At 43.8% G+C, this 19,261-nt stretch overlaps 1 protein-coding gene across 2 annotated transcripts in view; it reads left to right on the top strand.

The window, feature by feature from the left end:
• The window catches only part of ZMIZ2 (zinc finger MIZ-type containing 2), a 333,804-nt gene that overhangs the window by 25,286 nt on the left and 289,257 nt on the right, over positions 1-19,261 (top strand). The window lies entirely within an intron of this gene.

The raw sequence follows: 19,261 nt of genomic DNA, 5'->3' as shown, positions 1-19,261 counted from the left end.
GACGTAGGAGCTCTTTCACTTCTCCTTTTATACCGACCTCAACACCCTATACCGTTTTTTGCCGCCACCTTGTTCGAACAGTTGTCCGACCTACTGACACTGCACTCCAGATTAGCTCTTTTCGGCGATCTTAATTACTAGTTCAATGACGTCAACGCCGGGCCTCACGCCATAGAACTCTTTGAATCCCTTAACAGCCTTAACCTGACCCAACAAATCTCCTCGCCCACTCACATCAAGGGCCTTATCCTGGACCAGATTTGGACTCAAAATCTGGTACTTTCTCAGCCATCCGTCTCCTCCTGCGTTTGGTCAGGCCACCACCTAGTCGACACCATCCTCACTGTCACAGGCAGGACCCCCGCCCCTCTGATGGCTGGTGGCCTCTCACGCAAATGGAACTCCTACGACTCCCAAGGCTTTCTCGCGACCTTAGCCGATACCCGTCCAGCTATCATTACATCTGCCAACATCGACACGTTAGAAAGCGATATCGGTACCTGGCTAATGTCGGCCAGCGACCAATTCGCCCCCCTTATCAAGTTCCCCTGTACCAGACATCACAACTCCCACAGATGGTTCTCTGGTGAACTCAAGAAACATAAACTGAAGGTCCGCCAGCTGGAACGGACGTGGAGACGCAATTACTCTGCACCAGATAGACTGCAATACATGACCGCTCGCAGAGAATACAAAAACGCAATCTCCTTAACCAAATCGGAACATTTCGCAATCCGAATCTCTTCTGCGCACAATTAATTAAAGGAGGTCTTCAAAATCATGAACGAACTCACTTCAGACGACAGAACTCTCCCGGGCCTGGTCCCCACCCAAGAGACCTGTGCTGCTCTTAACCTCTTTTTCATCGAGAAAATCAAGGATTCCATCCCCCCCCTTTCCTCAGATACTCTCCCCAGACTCTCCTTCAAATAACTCACCTACCTTCACTTACTTTCCCATCCTCAACCCCAACTCACTAGCTGAACTTGCAACCCGGGTAAAATCAGGCTCTCCGAACGACTGCTGTCCTCCTTCGGTCCTACGGGATGTCTATCTCAAATTACCTGACTGCATTCTACCTCTACTGAATGGTTCTCTCAGCACCGGTATTGTCCCCAGCTCCTTCAAGGATGCCATTTTAGTGCCTCTCCTGAAGAAACCTGGTATGGACCCGGCGGAACTCTCCAACTACCGTCCCATATCGCTGTTGCCCTACTTTTCCAAATTAATGGAGGCTCACGTCACCCGCTGTCTTTCCAACTTCATCGAGGCCTCCTGCTACCTGGAGCCTAATCAGGCCGGCTTTAGGTCAGCCCATTCCACCGAGGCTGTTATTCTAGCAGTCCTGGACTCGCTGAGGAGGAACGCTGATACGGGGATCCCCCAGGCCCTCGTACTCCTGGATCTGTCGGCTGCGTTCGACACGGTTGACCACAACATCCTTCTTCACCGTGTCGAGCGGGCAGGCATCAAGGGTCCTGCCCTCAAATGGACTCAATCCTTCCTGACCAGCAGAACACAGGCCGTCTGCCTGGGCCCCTATACAGCGTCTAAAACCAACACGACCTGTGGAGTCCCTCAGGGTTCTTCCCTGTCTCCCCTATTATTCAACCTTTACCTCCGTCCCTTGATTCACTCGCTTCTGAGCTGGGACATCACAGTGTATAATTACGCTGATGACTTACAGATCATCTTTCCACTCAACTCCTTGGATGATGTTAACAACTTCCACTCTGTCATGTTACACATCCAGGAGTGGATGGACCATAACCAGTTAAAATTAAATCCTGGTAAAACTGAGCTCCTTCTTCCCGGCTCCAGCCCCTCTCACTGTGGCCCGCAGTTCTGGCCCAATAAACTAGGCCCCCCCCCCCCCTGGTTCCTGCGAAATCAGTAAAAAGTCTTGGGTGACCATCGATACCAAACTCTCCCTCAGATCTCATGTGGGCACTGTGATCTCCTCATGTACGTTCCAGCTTCGCAAAATCCGTAAAGTCAGTCATCTACTACCACCAGCCGCTCTGGTTCAGGTCATCATGTACCTGGTACTCTCCTGCCTGGACTTTTCCAACTCCCTGTACCACGGACTCCCAAAATCATTGCTGCATCGCCTTCAGGTTGTACAGAACCAAGCAGCCCGTATCATCTACAAAACTCCCAAATGTCAGTCGGCCAAACCTCTGCTACACAAATTGCACTGGCTACCTATAGAACAAAGGGCGGCCTCCAAGTTGGCTGCTTCACGTTCAAATCCCTCTACTGTTCTAGTCCTGCTTTCCTGACAATACTCATTAATCCATACCGCCCAACGCGCATCCTTCGTTCAGCTCTCCTTAATCTGCTTGCTGTCCCCAAAACTAAAACCAATAAATTTGGCGCCTGTCGGTTTGCCTACCTTGCCCCCACATTTTGGAATCTTCTTCCCCTGTCCATCAAATCTAGCAGCTCTGTTCTTCACTTCAGGAAAATGCTCAAAACCTTCCTTTTTCCCTCACTAATCTCCGCTTCTTTTGACCCCTGATTCACCTCTGTCTTATAGCGCCAGGAAACCCATGGTGTCAGTGCGCTTTACATATTCCACATAACATAACATTTTGAACATATGGGTAAGTTTATTACGCTATACAAAAAAAAACACATGGCCATTTAAACATGGCTACCGTTTTTGCGCATTAAAAAAAAGAAAAATGTATATTAATTGGTGTTGCATCATGTAGAGAGTACATTTAAAGGGAAATCCCTTTACCCCATGACCATTGAGCCAAAAAACAAGCCTACTTTAATATTTTTTTAGTCCATCATTGTATCGCGTTTTAGTCCCCATTTCCTTTATCACATTTTAAATTGTTTAAGAGACTTCATGCAGCGTGTTTTGCATATATGAATTTGGTTTATCCATGAGATAAAGATACGTGTGACATTTCACGAATATTGGACCAATTTGAAATCGTAATTAATTTCATGTTATCCATGTTCGATGATGGTTAATCTAAACAATCCAATATTTATGATGCTAGGTGAAGTACAATAAGAAAACTTGTGTGTCTATTGTATTCTTTACAGAGTTAAAATAGAACTTCTCATAATGTGCGTACCACCCAGTAGGACTATCTTGCATGCACACAAGATCTAGAATCAATTAATGGTGCGTGTTGATTTGGCTCCGTGCCGTAGAGTCCGGGAGCCTACAATATGTTGTAGATGCTCAAAAGTTTGGTGAAGTGCCCTATTGCATACCATGTTAATGCGGCAATCAGAGTAATCTATTTAATCTTGAGTTTATTTTACGGAACTCCGAGGAGATCCACATAACTTTAGCCACAATTTATACTTTCGAAAAAACATGGAGAATAAGCATATATGTAATTGGTTCCTTGGAGAGCATTAATACCAATTAAGCACAAGATCTAACTGCTATAAATACAATAAAATTGATCCAGGATTAGAAAGCACATTAGAACAATTAAAAACTGTAACACAAAGCATTTCATTTGGATGTCCATCAAGTGACTATAGTGCACTTGGTGCTGGCAATGTAGACCACTACAAGAAAATAGGCCTCAGGCACTTTCAGCAACAAGATAGAAGTGCAAGGCGGACAAATGGAACACGGTTCAGAACTTGAAAACCATTTCAACATAGGCTTTATTCTGCCAGAATATCATCAATACAGCTTCAAAAAACACAAAGTTAAGTACACAGATAGTATTTCAACCTTTTTGGCAGGATATGGTTACAGATAATATTGATCAGACTGATGTTATTTTGTCAAACATAAAATGCAAAACCTACGATCAGCCCGATGAGTACTATAATTCATAGTCCCATTAAACTGTACAAAATACGAAAACAGTAGCTCAAAGTGTGTGTGTGTTAGTGTTATTTCTTGAAGGATACAAGGCAAAATCTTTAGACCAGCCCTCTTCTGCCATTGGTCTGTATGAGTGCCATTTATACTCTGCTCCCACCCATGACAGTATATAACATGAGGGCAGTGGACCAGCCCTCTTCTGCCATTGGCTTACTTTCAATATCTGTGACGGCCTTTATCTCATCACATGCTCATCCTTCTGCAAATGTATGTATTCCTGTGGCAATGCTGGTGGGTCAATCCTTTGGTTTTTAATTTTCTCCTTTTGTATGTCCCCCTCCCTTTTTTTTTTTCTTTTTTTTTTTTTTTTTCTTTTATTCCTTCGTGTTTTTTTGATAGAGCATGCTGCATACAGCTCCTCAGGCAGGGCTAATCTCCTGCTTGCTTGCCCCTCATTTCTTTTGCACTGCACCTCGTGCCACGAGGCCACTGCCTCAATCAGATGATAATCATGGAATGGCATTGTCCATAGCGTATCGTTTTCCCATCCAAAGGTTCCTAACCGCTTCCATGCGGCGCACATTTCCCCGCTGCGCCGGGGCCGTCCGATAGAGGCTAATATGTTAGTTCTAAATGTAGTAGCCATACTTGAGCTTTAAACAATGATCCACTATATGCAAATCATTGCCAGATGGCCACACCCTGCTAATTTTAATGTTATTTACTATTGCAGGCATAGATCTGCCATTTTTCGGTGTCGACATAATTTCTTTTTTAAGTTTCTAGCTTAAAGGGTCCTTGGAGTCTGCCCATTTTTTACTGTTGGTTGGCTTTCTCACTCTTATTTGCTGGCTCTTGTTTGGTCAGCGCGCGCTAGCTTCACTTCCTCTTTGTGTGTCTCTCCGTGCTTCCTTGGAGCATGGCCTGAGTACTGCTTCCTTTATTTGCGAGTGTTTTTCTGCTGTTTTCTCTTTCTTGTCTGGGCTATATTTGTATCCACTGTCAGCACTTACTAAGAGTACATGTTTTTGCAGGCCATCTGCCCACCTCCCAAGTGTCCACATTGTTCCTTGACCTCTTCTCTCCCTGTGTTGTCTCCCTGTCTTCGTTGCTTGTCATCGCTCCCCCACTACTCTGGCGTTGTTGCCTGATTTTCTAGGTATCCCCATAAAGTAAATGGGTCCTTTTCAGTCTACTTGGCCTACTGTTGCCAATTCTTTAAAACGTATATAGAGTGGGCTTTGGCTCCACCCAGATGGCTGTGACTCTCATCACATGCTATTGGCTGTTTGGTGTGTCAGTCCTTCTCCCAAGGCGTGCTTGCAATGCCCTGCATTAAATGCTATTTATGTCTCAAATGTTCTCTGAATCATAACCCAATTAATGCTTTATTTCATGGATGCATTTGATGCAGAAAGCAATCGGTTTTTTTTTTTTTGGCTTGCTTTTATCTTTAAAACACATCGTGAATTCACCTTAGTGCCTTTTGCTCTTTGCTAAAAACTTCCTTTAAGTATTGGGTCTTGGGTATGTATTGTAATTGCTGTTTTTCTCCGGTGCATAAGCTGAAAACCGTTCAACTGAATGTATTATGGGAAACTGAAACCGCCTCCTTTTATTGCTGCACGGAGCTGAGAACAGTGAATGGTTTGTTAACTTCTTTGGAACCCTGTATTGTGAAACCCGTTATGTGGTTCTCGTGTTGAACGATGAAAAGGTCTTGCACTCTGAAAAGAGGGCCCTGGAACCAGCATCACCCTTAAAGCTGGTGGCACCAGGCTGTCTGTCTCTGCTCCACCTACGGCCCAACTCACTTCCATGCTTTGCACATGCAATGTTATTTTGTTTGCTCAGGGCATGTCCTGTTTCTGGAGCCAAACCCTTTCTCTTACAAGTTCCGAGCAAAAAGAATCCTCTGCCTACATTAGAAAATAATTTCAAACAAATGCAGATTGGGTAAAGCCAGGTTAGCGCCAGCGTCCCACTCAATTCATGCATTGGTTTCATGGCCCAAGCTCTTCAGTGCTGTTTGAAAAGAAGGGTATGCTTGTATTAAAATTTAGCAAGAACAGTAAGTGAAGAGCAACTATTGTTTTTGGACTGTAAACGAAGATGATGATTCTGGAACCCGCATATCGAAAATTCGTTTTCATAACTGCACCCTTCTTTATTTTTTTATTTTTATTTTTTTTTAAGATGATTGGGGTGGCTTTCACGGAATGATGCAGTTTGTGGATTGTATGCGGGCAATTGTGTTAAGTAACACTCCTTTTACTTTTGTCTGTAGCCTCTTGGTGGGTCTCTGAGAATTGATGGTGTGAACGACCCACCCCGTGGTTGAAAAGCTTTTTATTGTTGTGTTGGTACATGGTCTGGTCCCGTCACCTTCTTTGTAGGTCTCACCACAGACAGATCATGCTGTGCAGCATTTTAAAAACCCGTTGGCTTTGCCAATGCTTGTTTTTGCTTACTTTTATTCAAGCCTAACTACTGTCAAGCATCCTTCTGTTCTTTCCTCCACTGCTCATGTCACTGTATACCTTTTCTGTCCTCTCTCTGCCACGCTATTAAAGCAAGTGTAATGTTTTCACAGTGTACTGGTATTGAGTTTGTGTATGGTTTTTCCTTGCATTGTCCTGATGCAATCATGTGTTTGTTTTTTTTTTTGTTTTTTTTTTGTTTGTTTTTTAAGGTGCATGTCGTGTATGTTCAAACTGTATCGTTGAGTCTTGGGTGTGAATGTGCCATTTAACTGACAGCAGTTGGAATTCTTTGTATTTTGAATGTAAAGTGTGGTTTTCTGAATGGCTGCATGATGTTTGAATGGTTAGTCTGGTTATTTTAGAAAGTTTCTGGAATGTTCTCCGTCTGAAAAGCGAGGAGAAGAATATTCTCAGAGGAAATAGTATAAGTTCTATGGGGAATGGGGATTCACTCCAGGATGCTAAGATGAAGAGTTCCTTAGTTTAGGGGGCTCCCATTGCGAGATTTTCTAATAAGTAAGGACATCCTCACCAGCATAACAGGCATACATATTTGTAAGGCATATGTTCATCCCTGTGTGTAATATTAGCTCTGTGGATAGCTAGTGGGTGTTTTTCTTTCTTTTTTTGCTGTTACCGGACTCGATTGTACTGTACACTTCATGACCTCGAGGACCTATTTGGCTCGTTCCTCAAATGCCCTCGATTTTTAAAAGCCTTTCACTTGCCTCTGCCAACTTTTGGGTGAGAGGTAGACAGACACGCCTAGATTGAGTTAGTATCTGGATCACTACTTAAGTACAGATATGGTAAAGGTGACTTTGAAATGCTTCCAGACAGAAGACTGCTTTGGTGAGAGAGTATGATTTTTCAGTTTAATGTGGCAGCGACTCCCCTTCTTAAATCTGCTTTCTCCAGCTACCTGTAAGTAGCTTTACTCTCTACGGCCAAGCCTATTACATTGAAAGCTTTTTACTTGGTTTAATTGATACATGCATGCCAAAATTGAAAAACGTACGTTCGAGATCTAAATAGTGTATTTTCAGAACTTTTTCAGAAGTTGATGTTGAAGAGAAAAATAGTTGAATTTCCAAACTATATTTAAAGCTTATAAATAAGAGCTAAATCATGGAGCTATGACTTTTATTGCCCATGTACAGGTATTCCAAATTGATGAACTGTTTAAATCGAGCCTGCGACAGCTCATGCACTCTTGCTTGCAAGAAGTTGTTTACAAAAATGGCTTGTAGTCCATCCATTGTTTACTATTTGTTGGCTTCAGTGTAATTCTTGTTTGCTGCCTTCAGATTGGCCAATGCTTGTTAACATTTTTGCTAGCAAACCTGTGCGAGCTATCTTTAGATAAAAGCTCTTTATGATATTTTTTAATTGATCTGTTTCCCTCTAGATGTTATTTGGTAGTAGTCGTAACCTTTTCGATTGAAATTACTTTACCCCCGATTTTCATTTTGAGATTTCAATTCATTATTTTGGAGAATTTATTTAAGAGCAGTTGGTTGAATTTAATGTACACCACCTGTCCAAAGGTTGTGTTTGGGAGAAAAAACATTTTCATGTGATACCTGCCATATGCAATCTTGCGGGGCAGCGGGATAGACTTGGCTCTACGGATGTTATGGGCTAAAAGAGAGCAGAATGCAGATTGATACGTACTCTCAATGATTGTCCGCATTTTAAGATGACTGCAAAAAGAACAATTAATGGACAGAATGCAGAACAATGTCATACATTTACACCAGTACAGATGTCTGGGCCTGAATCAATCGTTTTTTTGCTCACCATGCCATTCCAATTTAAACCTAGGCATGTGCAAATCAGTATTGACCCTGTGCCCAATGGGAACAGTCCAGCCCGAACTGCCAGGCCAGGTCCTCCCTGCACTGCAAACGAGCATCATAGGACCGGTTTCAGGGTTTCACCCCTCATCAGCAAGGATAGCTGGACTGCAGTGGCATGGATAGCACGGGACTCATGTCTGGGCATACCCATCCCACTCTGGGTGACAAATGCAAAAAGAACAATTGATGGACAGAATGCAGAACAATGTCATACATTCACCCTAGTACTAGTGGGGCTAAATCCATTGGTTTTTTTTTTTTTTTTTGCTCACCATGCCATTCCAGTTTGAACCCAGCCATATGCAAATGTGAGAAGGGTATGCCCAGGCGTGGGTCCCGTGCTCACTACACCACTGGATTCAAGCTAGCCTGGCTGATGACCTAAAACCGGTCCCAGGATGCTTGTTTCAGGTCTAGGGAGAACCTGGCTTGGCAGTTCAGGCTGCACTGTTCCCTAAGGAACAGGGTCAGCACTGATTTGCATATGGCTGGGTCCAAACTGGGGTAGTGTGGTGAGCAAAAGAATGATGGATTAAACCCAGATCATAGTGCCTGGGGTTCAGTGTTTGCCTTGTCCAGCATTCCGTCCATCAATTGTTTCATTTGCACATTTTAGATGAGGCATAGAGTTTTATATATAGATTTATATACAGTAAATGTATGGAATGCTGACATCCTGTACTAGGTGTACCTTGTAGGCTGATATTGGTGAGGGTTTCGCCAATCGGGATGAATACGAACAGGTGAAGTGGAGACATTTTGAGAAGGGGTTCCTTGTGGAGCAAAGGAGGATAACGCATCAGGATAGAGCTATGACTTGCATTGGCAGCAGCTCTTGTTGAGGATGTGTTGTGCAGGAGCGCTATCTCTTCTCTCTCCTGTATCTCGTGCGCGCGCTCAGGGTCTCCGTTTCTAGACTATAGTAAATGTGAAGTCGGAGTCTGGGTCAGCCCGGCCCCGCGGAGGGCTGTTATCCAGGGCGGGGGACTGCACTCCTCTCCCGGGCCCCTCTGGAGAGTTGAGGTGCGTGCGAACGGATGGTGATACATTGCTCCTCGGTGTCTGGGGATAGCCAGTAACGGCGACGACGCCTGTCTACATGCCAGCGTCGCCGTCATCCGCAGCTCTATGGCGCATGCGGGATGCGTGCGAAGCGTTCACGGTTGTTTTCGGCCCCTGGAGACCTCGGATTATTGTGTTTGAGCGACTGATGTGTTCACCGCCGATTTAATATGCAGAAAGTTTACACAAGGGAGACTAATGTGTAGCTTTTGCTCTAGCACAACAGACCTCAAGTTTGCATAAAAGTCTGAAAATGTCAGTTACTTTTTGTTTTTCATAACCAGTCTAGGTCTTTCTCCTGGCATTTCCAGAGGGAGCTGCCCAGGGAGTGGTTCTGACCGACCCGGCGACATGCATGGGAGTCCATCTCATCCGGTGTATTTGTAATGTGAAAAAACGAGCTATAGCTTTTAGTTATGCTCTACTCTGTGTGATTGTGCATGTGAGCACATATGTTAGTTAATGAGCTGAAGTGCGTGCAACTGTGTCATATCTGTTTGTGTTAACGTGCAGTTGTCCTCTCACACCGTCAGTGGTCTTGTCAGTGGTCTTGTCTGCTGTGAGGTCTCTGATCTTAGTGCCTTCTCACGTGTTGCTGTACAGGTATTGGAAGGGTATCCTATTCACAATGCTATAAAATACACGATGCTTTCAAACCTTGACAAGTAGAGCTCTCCCTCAGGTTACAATCGTCTTGCAGGCCTCGTCTGCAGAAGTGTTAATTTGGTATCCGTCCTTCCATGCCTCATACCATTTCTCTTTATTTACGCTGCTCTTACGTGCTTGGTTAGTAAACCCCACAGTTTTAATTCGTCTACCCCCGAGCTGTCTCTTAGGGTCCAGGGATCATTAAACCCTCAGACACCAGTACTGGTCATTGAAGTCACACACACATCGTTCTTTCCTGCACAAGTATTGCCGTGTGGCCTACAGTCCTCTTGTGGGCCAGAGACAGATTCCTCTTGTAATGCCAATCGCACAGTGTCGGACTGCAGTCCCTGTGCCTAGAACGAACTCTGGCTAGCAGCAGGAAAATGCACTGTGAGCAGCCCTTTCCTGGTTTTTCTCCAACCAGTGGTAGGGTGTTTATACCCCTGTGTCAGTGTCATGTAGTGCACTGTGCCAGGCCTCTTCTTCAGCAAAGGCGAGCGCAATCCATACCTTAATTGGTGCCTGCCCATGGTCCATTGGGGTTCAGGAAGGACCTCTTCGACTGATCCGGAGTCGCCCCCGCGCCTTGAGACCCTCACGGGTGAGTAGCGCGCTTTACAAACACCTGATTGATTGAGTGGCCGTTTATAGAGCAATGCATTCAGACTATACCAGTTTAATGTAGCCTGCTGAGAAATCTGCTTTGTTGCTGTCAGTGGTTGAAGTTTGGTCATTTTCTTTGCATGGTGCCCACATGGTACTCTGTATGTGGTTTCAAATATATATATAATGTTTTATTTTAGTGCTGCTGTTGCTTGGCCTTTCACTGAGGGCCGGGGCTTCCCCCTACTGAGTGATTTTATGGACATATTGCTATATGAAGCATGGAATATGAATCTTGAGTGTTTGCCACTCGTGTGACTTCCCCAATCAGTCCTATTGCATCACCAGTTCTTTGCTTTAGTTTTGGCCATAACGTTGTAATGACTGTCTCCATGCCACAATTCACGGTGTTGAGATGGACGGTGTTCTGTGTCATTGACCTACTGAAGTACAAAAAGGGACTTGTGTTCACCTGTTCTTCTGTCTTTGAAGTTTGTGTCTACCTACCACCTTCAGAGTCCAACCTGCTGGCAAAGTATATTTCCTTCACATCCACGGAGGTTCACGGTGGACCTTTGTGGCATCCAACTGTCTCTTGATTGGTATTGGCTGCTTCCTCCCTACCTTTAATAGGATTTGTGGAAGCAACCAGCCCGTACAATGCTGCGAGATGTGCCAATCTGCTAGACGAGTTTCACAGGGAGTTTGTTCCCTCCACTGATCTGGGAAAACAAGGTACTTGTGCCATGCCGCTGTTTCCTGTACACTACATGGCACCCCACTGGGGGTTAAACTGTGGTGTGGATAGCAAAGCAAGCAATTGGTCAGACAAAGCTCATGCACTCTGCCTGCCCATCAAAGTGCTGCCCTTCTAGATAGGGCGTTAAACTCCCATCAAGCTGCCTGCAGTACAGCATCCCCACCTGTAGAGATCCTCTGAAACCGAACTTCAGTCTCTTACTGTAATTTTATTTATATAGCGGTTACTATCCCTGAAGAGGCGTTAAAGATCTTTTCGACGAGTAGCGTGCTACTTCGTAACCCAAAGTGGATTAGTTTAGGGAAATTTAAGTTGTTAACTCAAGCAGTGGACATATGAGTCTCTTAGTTGGATTGAATTGGATAAAGGAGGGAAGAGTCTAAAGTTTTATTTGGGTGATCATAGTATTACTATTCACAACACCTTCCCCGCACCTCGAGCACTGACCCAGAGTGCAGTAGTGAATGTGTCAACAACGGTGGAACAAGCTAAGCTGCTCCATGAGCCCCACTGTGCTCTGAACATGGTAGGCAATATGGAAACTGACATGTCGGTGCAAATACTGCAACGTCAACTGTGCTTGGCATATTAAGGTTAAAAACTATGGTGTAGCATTGGTGCTTTTCTTGATCGGGCAGTGAGGATATGGGGATAACAATGGTGTTTTTAGTTTTGATAGGCAATGAGGATACCGGCGTGACAGTGGTGATTTGCTTACTGGTGCAATGAGACTAAATGGCAGTGGTGCTGTACTTGCTGGAGGGGTGGCATTGACACTGGCATGCAGTTGTGTGCATTCTTGAGCTGTGAGGATTTTGGAATTGTTGTGACACTTTGTGTACTAGGTGGCACTGAGGATCATAGCATAGAAATGGTGGTTTACATACTTTGCTAGCATCCCTTGGTGAGAGGAGTTGGCTTAACGGCTAGGGCGGTCCACCTTGAATGGGAACTGGGTTCAAGTGTAGGCAATGACGCTGAACATCCTGTGATTATGGGCAAATCACTTAATCCCCCCGTGCCTAACAAAAAATGAATGTGTCCTCATGTAATGCAACTGGTGGTATGTAAAGCGCTCCACCCACTGGAGTAAACACTACCATCACTCTGTAACCTGTTGCATAACTACGTCTGGATTTGACCTGTAAGATTGGAATCCTGAAGTTAGTAAGTAACCTGCACCACTCCTAGAACTCTGCGTGGCCACCAGTACCATGAGCGGCTTCAAGCCGTGGGTAGCGGGGCTTGCCTATTGGAGCATTAGCAGTCGAACCGGATAGGCTGGAATTTTAATCGCTATCCTGGCATATTGTAGCAGCACTCTTTGTGGAGAGCATAATTATTTGCATCCTGGAGCACGTGAGCTGCGCCTGGAATAGTTGTGTAACAACCCCATCTACACCTCTAACGTACCTCAATGGGCAGATCGCCCAGTGACTTAAAGCCTCTGCCAGCCTTGTAGAGCTCTCCAATGGCAGCAGAGTGCCCCTGCCTATGAACACACGGGCACCTTTCACCATATTTAGAGGCAGCACACTGCTCCAACCCATCACATTTCTTCATTCAAACCGTAATTTGACGCATGAAGTGAACAAGTTTGAAAGATCATGGGACAAGTTTGATAAATAGCCTCCGCACACATGAAGCTATTCTCTCTGCTTTCCAGCAAATGCTTTGTAAATATTTTCTGACCTAAGATGAGGACCCTTTTTCTAATTTTCACAAGTGGGGAAATGGAAATAAAGGTTATTACCTGGAAGGCTGGTTCGCCCTTGTTGGTGTTTTTCATAACCTATCTTACATTTAATCTTATAATCCATAGATTCGAATAATTAAATGTACCCAAAGTCTGGCGTGGACACATGCCTGCATGCTTTTTGTCTATCTCTGTCCAGTGAGGTCAAATAGATGCGTTTGCTTTTGTCATTCAATTACCTAAATATAGATATGCCTAGTAGATACCCTGGAAAATATTTGGTGACCTCAGCAAAAAACCTTGCGGTCCTAGCTTTCTGAATATACCCTTACGTCAGGCAAAGACTGTGGGAGAAGGTCCTCACCTGACATTGCTAACCTGGCATAAAAAGTTAGTAATTGAAGCACCCATCTTCTTTGTTCTCATGTTTCATTATATGACCTTGAGCAAGGATCCCTTTCTGGAGTACTAATCTGATGTCTAGCTAAGTTGATAAAACATGTCAATCTTCAAAAGATAAGTCCCACTGGAAACCTAGTCACCTTTGCCTTTCTGTCATATGGTATAGCCTCTACATTTTTGCTGTCAATATGACAATAAGAAAATACTTCCCATGTGTCTGTGAGTGCCAGCTAATAATATTTATTGGCAACAATTAGTGTTTTAGTCGTGGCTTGTGGAGTGTCTTTTTTTTTTTTATTTTTTTTATTTATTTTTTATTTTTTTAAGAAAGACAAAAAATGCTAGCATTCGTGTGACTGTTCGGGTTGGACCTATAGCGACATTGTCCTTTTTGTGAATTTAACTACCACGTTTTTGGTGTATGTATTTATAAAAGCTTATGGGTGCAATGGAGAGCTGTACAATGAACCAGAACAAAATTATACAGGGACAGTCAAATTTAAAGTGAAAAGCAAAAAAAACGAGAATGAAAGTTTAATTAAAGACAATGGAAGGCTTGTGTTTTTGAGTCCGTTTATTGAAGTTTTTCATTTTACAGTACTACAACTCTGCAAGGGACGGTTAGCTTAATATACATTGTAAGACGTAACGACCTAATTTAGGCAAGATAACGTGATAAACATGAAATGTCAATAGTACAGTTGAGTTACAGCAGTGAGTGAGCTCCAGCAAACCTATTCAGCAGGATGAAGACTATTGCTAAGCTCAATGAGGACACGTGCAAGAGTTACATCTCTGTACGTCTAATGAGATGTTAGTATGCCAACCCCTACAAATCCCAGATTCACGAATTTTGATAGAAATGTAACAATAATAACTCTAACGAAACAATGTAAAAGACCACACGACAGTGACCCACCAACATTCCTCACACCCTCCATCAGTGAAGGATGTGGAGTTAAATATCCAGTGCTAATGACCTAGAAGTGTGTGTGTGTGTGTGTGTATAAAGGGTGTCATGATGAACATGACAAATCATGTCAGCCAACAACCTCCGCCTATGTGTCATGGGCCCCTGCCACAGTGTCGGTGATATTGTCGAACTCGTGTGAATGATTAGAATATTAGTCAGATAAAATAATATCCCAGTAAGTGGCAATGGGTTATTTTCTCAGCCCCAGCATGTCTTCTCTATGCAGGACTGCACTTTTGGCTTGTGTCTAGTTAAGCATTAATTGCTCCCAAGCTGCAAACTGGGGGAGTTCAGAGGATTTCCATCTGCGGGTAACAAGACACTTAGCCGTTATTAAACCCAAAACTAGAAAGATGGAAGTCGCCCTTTGTTTCTTGTGTCTTCGAAACAACCCCAGAAGGCATATTTCCCACTTGTGTAGGTTCTGGCGCTCGGTGCATGCAGATAAATGTGATTTGATGCTAGTCCAGTAGTCTTGTATATAGGGGCAGGACCAAAGCATATGTGGTAAGTCAGTGGCTATGTGGGTTCAACACGGGTAAACTGCATCCTCCCTATGGTAAAACCGATTTACATTGGCTGGTGTGAGATAAGCCCTGTGCACTATGTAAAGCTAAATAAGCTTAAACTGGGCATTGTGCGGCACGTGCCTTGGGCCCTCCAGCAAAGCAGCCCATTCCTTATCAGTACATGGTTGTTGTTAAGTCCACTTCCTAGTGTTGTCTTGGAGTTAGTTGTGGAATAGTGTGGGAGGAGAGTGAACCAGCAAACTAACGTATTGGGCATCTACCCCAACGCATCTCATGTAAATACTGGATCGTGAGATGGATGGCCAGTTAGTTGGTTATGTCTTCACAGTGATTCCCCAGTGTGACAATCCGGGAGTTGTGAAATAAAAATTGGCCTGGGGAAAAGCCGTCCTGCTCCATCAACATCTTGTATGTTGCAAGGTACCGTCGCTGTACAGGTCCCCCAGTGTGTAGGCCCGCAGTATGCCATGCAGTTCAGTTGTCGATGTGGATCCACCAGTCCTAGTTGTACCCAGCAACGCCAACCCTGGTGCAAAGGGAATTACATTTAGTGATGCGAAGGCATCTACGATAGCAAGTGGTAGTTTAAATTAAAAAAATATTGAGGACTTGTACATTCTGTTTTGTCTATTTAGGCATATTTTTTAGTGTTTGTGTTTTTTTTCAAAAACATTTTTTAATTAAGCAAATATTTAGACTCAAATGGGATTTACTACTGGTATTGGTGATCCCCCACCACTGGAAAGTTTCTGGTAAAAGTAAGCAGGTTCTGTTCTATATACAGGCAAACTTGAAGATCATTTTGGCCTTAAGAAGTAGCCGGAGAAGAGACTCAACCTGGTCACATTTCATAGCTCCTAGGATGAGGCAGTCCAAGATTAGTTTTGAGACTATCAAAGAGTAGGACATTGCTTCTGTAAATTTAGAAAAGAACCAGTTGTAAGTTTTAGGAATAGTGAATACAGGTAAAAACAGTGTTGTAGCTGTGGGATGGTTTGTTCACTTGTGTTTAGATTACACTAATATAAAATCCCATTGATCTCTGGTGACCCAAAATGCTTCCGCTGCAAAAAAGATTGCTACCCAATCTTTCCAGACCATGGAGTTCCAGTAAATGTATGCAACAGTAGCTGTACGTAGGTCACACTTCAATTATGTGGGCTGACATGTGCCTTTTTCGGTCTGACCTTTGAGGCCACTTTAGCGGTCTCTCCAGACTATGACTTACACCCCACCCCCCCAACAATATATGTATGTGTGGGCAATATGTCCTCATACACAGAGGCTTTTGGTCGGCGGGCTTCATTCATTGGTTACATTTTCACTCACACTTTGCACGTACTCACCATAGCTTACAGCATGAGACATGGGTCGACCCAGTTTACCCATTAGCTGCTTTAACTTTGAGTGACTGCACAAAGGCTATGTGCATTGTTCACATCTGTCTAAAATAATTATTTAACATTTTTATTGAAAGCATTAGGCAGACACATTTAGTTGACTTAATGGTTTCTAATATTTTTGTAGCATATTCTTGCAATTAAAGAAAGTTACGATGTTACCAGCCTGTCCAGGCCAGCCTGTTGGGTTTCAGTGCTTTTGTAGAATGTCGTGGGATTAAGATTTCGATAGGCACTTCCCCTTGCATCATTTATTGAGATTTTGGAATCCTTCATTCTAATCTAAACCGACTCTTGGTGTTACTTTGCTTGCAGGGTTGGGGTAGATAACATCGGGCATGGCCACTAGAGCATGTTGCGCTTGCATTGCAGCGTGCACCAGAGTAATACCATTTAGGAACCGCTTAGCAGCCCCTTAAGATTCCTACCAAAAGAAGCAACGTGTTCAAGAATTCGGACCAAAACACGACCCATATACCAAATTGCAGTTCCCAGCATGCGCTGTTAGTATGTTATTGTGCATTGGTGTAGCGCCAGCAGCCGTTGTTATGGCAGCACATTCTTGTCTTGTCTTAGTAAAGGTACTGCTGCCAGTGGGAGTCATGTCAGTATGATGCCAAGCTAGAGGGTGCCCCGTGTCACTGTTCTAGCACCAAAAGGGTTTTTCCTGCAGACTTGCGTTTGGTTTACACGAGTTGGCTATACAAATAAAGGGTCCTTGCTCCCCTCTTTACCTCCCCGCGTTGGAGAGACGCAGAATAGGGTTTTCTTTATACGACCTTGTGATTTGGTTCCGTGCCAACCTACACTCACTGGCCGTGTAATTAAAAACAAATCTGTTTTGTCTTGTATAATTCTGGGTGTGTCTCTAGAGGACTCCTCTAAGGTCAGCAGAGGACACCGAGGACTTTCATTCCAAACATGTGCTTGATCTTGAAGACCAAGGAAGTAGGGGGCACAGCCAGTAACGCATGGTCGTTGTATGAATGTTATATGCAGAGCAACCCTACCGTCGCATTAACTACTAGCCTGGGGTGCCTTGATTTTGGGATTGTGTAGGGGTGGCTGTTGATATGAAGTATCTCCAGTGTTATGTGGACAGCATCTTTCGTTTTCCAGGCAGACAAGCACTGACTCTCACCTGGCAGGAAAAATGTAGCTCCCTGTTGATAGGTAGCGTTCGGGTTAGAGGGATCCGCATTCTCTATTGATTGATCCTTCTTGATTGGTGGTGGATTTTTTGTTTGTTTGTAAGGAGTGCCCAACACATCCTCCAACCTTTCCAGGGCTTCCACGGCACAAGTGAAGGTACTGCAAGGGTCATCCATTTCCACCCAAACCAATGAAGGATGGTTCCATGACTTCATCTTCAATGCCGATCCAGGACTTCTATAGACTACCTGACCATGTATCAACTTGGTATTACAGGTGCAAAGCCACCAGTGTAGAACGCAGCTAGCCTCCACAGTCTAGATTGGGAATAAAGCATGAAAAGGTCAGTTTATAAACTGTTTGAAGTTCCCATTAAGTGCCTATGTGCCCAAACATCTTGTTGATGGATGGAACATGTAGCACCATGTTATCCTCTCTTGATCTCCTTTTCCAGTCATTGGTCTCTGAGCTGTCTTGGTCATCGGAGACTTGTTCTCCAGAAATAAACTCAGTTCTCTGTGTTAGTGTCGTACCCTTTATGCTGCAAAGTTACAGCAGAGTTGAAGCTCATGAATTTCGGTTGGTTTAAGTTTTCAAGCATGCAGATTTCTGTTGGCTACTCTTCTTCATTTTCACCCTTTAATTAGTATTTCCTACTCTGTGTACTAAACTAGTTGGAAATGTCAACGTTCATTAACTGTCTGAGATTATTTCTTCTCTTTGATGCTCCATTCTCTGTAAACTCAATCCATATTTAACAGATCCCTATTTTTGTTTATTTTTATTCAAATTAAAAGAAAAATTATTCTACAAATCGTGCGGATCGGCGTGCTCATGGTCTGTAGGTTACAAATGCACTTTTGAAAGTGATATATCAAAGGATTACTCCTCTTAGTTGGACATTGGTGATCTCTCATACGTGAAGAGCTCACGGTCATGCTGGCTTCCAAGCAGAAGTTCAGATTAAGACCTTGGCTGCTGGATTTGCCACCCAGTTGGACAATGATCTCTAGGACGGATTTATGGTTATGCATGCATGATGTACTGTGTGAAACATGCGGGCATCACATGGACACTGGGCAACAAGGAAAAGATGTCAGTTGGTGCAATTCTCCATTAGTTCCTTGGTTGGTGTGATACTCCCAGCTGTGCAGTACTGTGCTTGTACAATACTGTGTTCTTAAAGATTTTAGGTTGATATGGCATGCATTGTGTGAATTCTGATTTATTGACGAGGTACTTTAAGGGATTCCTAGTACAGGGCAACATTTGAGATTGGAGGTCCTCATGAGGGGCACCAATCTCAGGGGTACCTTTAGCTGCCTCGGGGTGCTTGCTCTTAGAGGATGTATAGTCTCAGTGCTTTTAATGAACAGGTGCTGACAAGCACTGAATGCCAGCACTGCTTTAATTTGAAAGGGAGAAAACCAGCACTTCTCATCTGTTGTGCAATTCTTTTAATTGTGGAGTGCCTGCACTTATCAATAGCCTACAGGTATTCTAGGTTAGTGACTACCCACTCTTTCATATATCTGTTTCAAGCAGTGGATATTATAACTGAAAGATCATTTATTGGTTTGAGTCTGTGGATTTGCCCTGTCTGCCGAAGCGTTGACGAAATCCACTTTGACTGTAAAGCTTCTGTCAGTGTCTTAAAACTTCAAGGTACTCCCATAACCTCTTGTACAGTGCTCCGGTAGTTCTGCTTTTACTACCATTGGTGTCTTCAATACCCTAACTTGTTGGTAAGCTGCCGTGTCTCTTTCAGATGATAAATCGGTAAATTTGTAAGAGTGACTGAAGCAGCTTGAGAACTTTCCCGAATCTATCTCACTCTGACACTGCAGAAAGCCTCTTTGGTTTGCCTAGTTCAATCGGG

This window comes from Triturus cristatus, chromosome 11 (genome assembly GCF_964204655.1).
Source record: "Triturus cristatus chromosome 11, aTriCri1.1, whole genome shotgun sequence".
NCBI classification, from domain to species: Eukaryota; Metazoa; Chordata; class Amphibia; order Caudata; family Salamandridae; genus Triturus; species Triturus cristatus.
This window is presented reverse-complemented; position numbering and strand designations above follow the sequence as displayed.